Here is a 6,343-nt window from a genome sequence, read left to right as displayed (position 1 = left end):
TTATGAACCAACTGAAACAAATACACGCCCACACTCTCCGAAATGGCATTGACTTTACCCAGTACTTGATCACCAAACTTGTTGAAATCCCAAACATCCCGTACGCCCACGGTGTTCGACAATATTACCAAACCATCTTCCTCTACAACAATCTCATTCAAGTCTATTCTTCTCATGGGCTTTCTAACCAGTGTTTTTCTCTCTACATGTCAAGGCTGCTCCCCTAATCCACACTCCTTCACGTTCTGTCTTCTCCGTAAGCGCCAATCATTCTAGCCCCATTCAAAGCCAAATGTTCGTGTTCATTTTATCAAATGGGGTTTTGAATTTGAAATTTACACGTTAACTGCACTTGTTGACAAATATGCTAAAATGGGGTTGTTGCCTTCTGCGCGAAAGCTCTTTGATGAGATGGAAATGAAGGATGTGCCTACTTGGAATTCTTTGATTACGGGGTATGCCAAGAATGGAAATGAGAAGTATGTGGATGCACTAGATGTTTACAAGGAAATGGAGAAAGCCGGAGGGGTAAAGCCTAATGAAGTTGAGATTGCTAGTGTTCTTCCAATTTGTGCGAATCTTGGGGCACTGGATGTCGGGGAGAAGATTGAAGTTTATGCAAGAGCACTTGGATACTTTAAGAATATGTTTGGTTGTAATGCCGTGCTTGAAAATTATACAAAGTGTGTTAGAATTGATAGGGCAATGCAATTCTTTCACGAGATTGGTAGGAGGAGGAACTTGTGTTCTTGGAATACCATGATCATGGGGTTAGCTGTCCATGGAAAAAGTGATGAAGCTCTTAAGCTTTTCAATCAAATGCTGGTAAGCCTTTGCAAATATTCTCTTTGTTCTTCTTTACCGTTGTTTTGCTTATCAAACATCCAATTACAGCAACAAGCATGAGCTTTTATAGTGGAATTTACACGAGTGTTGTGCTGTCGACTAGGTGATACAAGATCAATGGGCTCCACTCCTTTGGGATCGATGCTTCAAGGATCACATCTATAGATCCAAGATTTGGTTGTTTTAGGGGAACAAAAACGTGTGTGGATGATAGCTTGGAGCACGGGAGAAGCTACATTTGATGATGTCATCCACGGGAGCATTGAGCCACGACGTGTTTGAAAGATAGCGTGGGCTTCGAGAGAGCATGGATGCCCATGACATTATTTTGGGCTTTGGGTCACTTTTGGGCCCATTGTTTAGTAAAGACCCATGGCCTATAAATAGCTAGTTTGCCTTCATTTTAAGGAGATGATTTTGAATGATGAATTGAAATATACTTGAGAGTGTTTAGTGGTAACTTGTTTGGAGTTACATTGAATGTGAGAAACGTGGGTTGCTCCGGTCCATTCCCGTGAGGTCCTCGTAAGAGGTTGGTGCTTGTGACATTTCGATAGGAAGGTCTTCGGGTTTGATATACCCTTAGATTGTCCTCTCTTTATCTCATTGTGTCAATCAATCTATCCCTTTTATTTTCTATCTTGTTTCTTTCTTTTTAGTGTTTTCCATTATTTGTGTGACGTTTCCATTTTAGTATTTTTGACTTGTATCACACAGGGAGAAGGAAATGCCCCTGATGATTTAACATTTGTCGGAGCAATCTTAGCATGCACACATGGAGGCATGGTAGAGAAGGGGTGGGAACTCCTCAAAAGTGATGGGGAGAAGATTCTACATAGCTCCAAAATTAGAACACTATGGTTGTATGGTTGATCTCTTAAGCCAGGCTGGGAGATTGCAGGAAGCTTATGATCTTATACAAAGCATGCCAATGAGACCTGATAATGTTATATGGGGAACTCTGCTTGGAGCCTGCAGTTTCCATGGCAATGTTGAACTGGCTGAACAAGCAGTCGAATTCCTTTCTGTGTTGGAGCCATGGAATCCTGGGAATTATATTATTCTCTCAAATATCTATACAAGAGCTGGTCTGTGGGATGGTGTTGCAAGGTTCAGGAAACTGATGAAGTCCTCCCAGATTCCAAAAGCAGCAGGGTACAGCTTCATCGAGGAAGGAGGTGATATTCATAAGTTTGTAGAAGAGGATAAATCCCATCCAAAATCAAATGAGATATATGCACTTCTTAAGTCACCACTAGATTGAAATTTGTTGTAAGCAACATTGATATTGATTTGGATTCTATGGTTGAATTGAATTGTAGCACAAAAATCTGAACGGTTTTTGGACCTACATTTCTCTCCTTCCTATTTTGTTTAGAGTGAAGTAATTTCCTCCTAACCACCAACTTGAATCACAAACAATTAAAGCTATGTATGTTTCTGAAAATCAGGGTGTGGTAAAGCTTGAAGTGTCCAACTCCCTCCTTGCTGTCATCACTAGTTCCGCTCTAACAGCAACACGAAAAGAAAAAAGAGAACTACAACTGTAGAAATGACTGAGGAAATATACATGTTAAAGCACCAAACCAAAAACGGTCACTTAAGTCCATGAAAATCTGTGTAAGATGGCGGAGACAATTATAAATGAATAATACAAACCAGAACTTGTAATACATAAAAAAACCTCCTAGAAAGGATCAGGTAAAAAACAACAGGTTTTGCTTCAGAAACCTTGAATTTTGTGATAACAAGAAGCCTTCCAAGGCATGTGCAGACAACATAGCTTCCAGAGTTCCTCAACAATGTCACCCCAAAAAGATTTTCATTTCTGAACAATATACATGAATTCCCACCTAACTTGCATATCTACTTAAAGAAAACCTCCGTTAATCAATAAAATCGAGCATACACGAATACATTATGCAGCTTTTAGTTTAGTTATTCTTCTCCTCCTCCCCACAAATTTGAGGACTTCATCAATAAGAATAACTGGTGTAGAAAGCAAGATGACTAGAAGCCATTCATTTAGGCTTAGTGGGACAATACAAATATATCAGCTTGGGAAGGAACATAGAGTATCAGGCTATGTAGGCCAAACGAGGCTGACATTGAAATAAGAAGCCAAGGATTTCTCCAAGGTGGCATTTTGATCAAGCTGTTGTCTTCAGAGAGTGCATTGAGAGAATTAAACATCTCAATTTCCACCAGGACAGAGAGTGACAGTGTCAAGGCCTTCACTTTACCAACAGTAAAATACTCATAAGGGTCAGAAAAGGTGATCAAGCTGTTACCAGCCTTGAATGGACTCACGGTGAAATTTAGCCATGCTGAGCCTTCACCCCAGTTATAAAGCTGTGATAGTTCAACAAGTGTGTGGCCGTCACTCACAAGATTAATACCAAGAAAAGAAGCCTAGGTGTACCACACTATAAATATGCCGACAGTTGCAATGCCCACGTAAGAACCAATGACCTGAAAATTATCTCAGAAATCAGAATGTAAGATACTGCTTAGCTCGTCGAGAAGTCTGTTCAATATATTGAAGAAAAGATAAAATAGGATAAAAAGATATAGTTGGTTTCTTAGACAAAGAGCATCTCATTTCTCTCTTTGATTCATCGATTTCTTTTACTAGGCAGCTTATGTTATCATGATCCAGAAGATAATAGTCTTTGCTTATGAAGGGAGGTGATCCAGATGGGTAAACATATTTTCCTTGATTGCACATATTACTTTTCGTAATAAGCTGAAACTAAAGATGATTTTATACAGCATAAGAGGGGTTATCCACCACGGCTAGGGAAATGCTGCAGTAAGCACAGCCTGTACCATTGGTTCTTCTAATCAAATTTGTCATTCTCATCATTAGTACTTTCTGCACGTACTTAGGAAAACAAAGTACAATAAAAACTTGGGAAAAAAGGAAAGAGACGAAGTAGTTTTATTTCAAACCATTGGAAAAAATGAAGAATTAATATAGCTTACAACAACATAACCAGTGTGATGGAATCTAGGGAGGATAAGATGTACACAGGGTAGGATGTATGCAGACCTTACCCCTACCTTTGTAGAGAGGCTGTGTTTCTGAAAGACCTTACTCAGAAGGACAGTATCTGATGAAGGATTGTAAGAAAAGAGACAGCAAAGTAGCAAAATACAAAACAAATACAGCAACATTAGCAATACACATCGAAGAATAAGAAATAGCGATCCAAACTGACCATATAATGGAAGAAAACCCAGGAGTTTATGAGAGCATCATTGCTCTTCCTAGGTGGTTTCTGCATTATATCAACATCGGCAGGGTTAAATCCGAGAGCTGTAGCAGGTGGACCATCTGTAACCAAATTTACCCAGTGCAACTACACAGGTATCAAACGTTCTGGTATGCCCAAAAAAGCAGTCAAGAAAATGGAGATGACCTCACCAACGTTGGATGATATCATATATCTGCATCAGCAAAGAATACATATGATATTAAGTAAAATAAAGGCATGACTAATCGTAGGAATAATCAAACATTCACTTCCCGAGTACAAGACTAACCTGATGAAGGCCTTCATGTTACTGTAGATCGCACGTCCCTCTGCAACAGCAGAGACTATAGTACTGAAATTGTCATCTGCCAGAACCATATCAGAAGCTTCTTTTGCAACCTAAACATATTATTCTTTGATTATCTAATTAATTAAATGACCAATGAGTTCATATATTCAGAAAATATTCGCATGCAAGGTGCACAATCATGGCTACTTCTTGAGATTTAGATAATAAACTGTCACAGCATGGCGAGTAATCCCTCAGAAGACCTCACTGCTCCCCTATTTCAAAACTGTATGTTAGGTATTACATGGTTAAATAACTGGATGGAGAGCACTAATGCAAGTATGTAACAAAATGAGTTGTAACGTCCACACCGAAGAGTTAATTTCACCTCAGTTCCTGTAATGCCCATGGCTATTCCAATGTCAGCAAGTTTTAGTGCAGGTGCATCATTGACGCCATCTCCAGTCATTGTAACTACTTCACCCATCTCCTTCAGGATCCTTACAATTTCTTGTTTGTGCCTGGGTTCAGCACAAACAATATCTCAATTTGTTGCTGAGAAGAAAGTGCCATGAATTCTTTGCCAGTAAAACTACTTCCCCTAAGATTCTCACCATGAGAAAACAACTGAATTCCCTGCAAAAGGCCTCAGTAGTGGATTTATTGTCTCCAGTTATAACCATGATTTTGATCCCAGCTATTCTGCAGTCATTTGCTGCCTTATGAACTTCCTCGTGTGGTGGGTCCTGCATTTCAGTATTTTTGTCAAACTATTGGAAAATGAAGGTTTTATTGTTCTTGAAAACTTAACACTACTCACCCTTAGTCCAACAACTCCCACAAAAACTAGATCACTTTCAATGGAGCAGCAGCAGGACGGATCAAGTAGCTTACTGTGGGCAGGATGAGTCTCAGCATTGTATCCTGAAAGCTTACCTAAGTCATCTTTATATGCCAAGCCCAAGCACCGCAGACCCTTTGAGCTCATCTCCAAGAGTCCATGTGGGGATCTGTAGTTTGTTCCCCGGATTATAGTAATGCCTCTATTGGTCGCAACAACCAATATAGGTGCCATGTCATTCTCCAGATTCGGTTTAGGAAAGAGAAACACTCAATGTCAAGCATATGTACTTCGTCAATGAGGAGGACACCAGGCACAATTTCTTCCTATCCTTCCTCCCTCCACTCTGCAATCTTGGTATCTATTTGTTCTCTCACTTCAGCACGAATCTCACCAGTATCACCTGTAAACAGTGCTAAAAATCCCTATGTTCTGAAATTGAGATGAGCTGATTAACATTTTAATCTAGTGAAGTTGGCAACAGGAGATACTTTTAAGATGTCAGATGTTTTCAGCAAGTAGCATCTCTAATCGAATTGAAGCAGAGAAAAGGCAAATGAAAGGGGAAGATACAAAATCTAAGACTAACGATAAACATAAATAATTGTTAAAAGTAGTCTATCTTAGTATAAAGAAGGATCAATCTGCTATTCAAATGCTATAGTCCAAACCTTATGAAGCCCAAAACCTACAATAAATGCCCAAATCCAACCAAACATGATACATAAAAGGGATGTAAAAACACAGTTCACCAAGAATGGAGGGATTAGAAAGAAAGAAATAGTCATCTCAGTTCCTAGCCACACCTCATTCAGTCTTTTGCAAAATTTTACTACAAACGTGAATGTAGTTTTGAAGCCAATCCAATCAAATGAATACCAAGGAAAGCTATTAAATGAATACTTGTTGTAGCCTCGTGCATTACCAGCAGAGTATTGTATGATAACATAAGTAGCTAACTTAACAAAAGGTATATAATAAGTAAAAGAGATGAACGGGACAATACTATTTAGGCTATAATGCTTCTAAAACCTAGTGACAAAATGCTTATGACTCTTACTCCTATTCCCAATAGATGAGTTGAAAAGAGAATCAACTCCTTAAAGAGCA

The 6,343-nt window shown here is 39.1% G+C and overlaps 2 pseudogenes; one reads left to right on the top strand and one right to left on the bottom strand.

Moving 5' to 3' along the window:
• The first annotated feature begins 2 nt into the window (after positions 1-2).
• On the top strand, positions 3-2,396 carry LOC107856859 (annotated as a pseudogene).
• LOC124891237 lies at positions 1,170-5,467 on the bottom strand (annotated as a pseudogene).
• Positions 5,468-6,343: the final 876 nt, after the last annotated feature.

This window comes from Capsicum annuum, unplaced genomic scaffold, assembly GCF_002878395.1.
Source record: "Capsicum annuum cultivar UCD-10X-F1 unplaced genomic scaffold, UCD10Xv1.1 ctg3258, whole genome shotgun sequence".
In the NCBI taxonomy this organism is placed as follows: Eukaryota; Viridiplantae; Streptophyta; class Magnoliopsida; order Solanales; family Solanaceae; genus Capsicum; species Capsicum annuum.
This window is presented reverse-complemented; position numbering and strand designations above follow the sequence as displayed.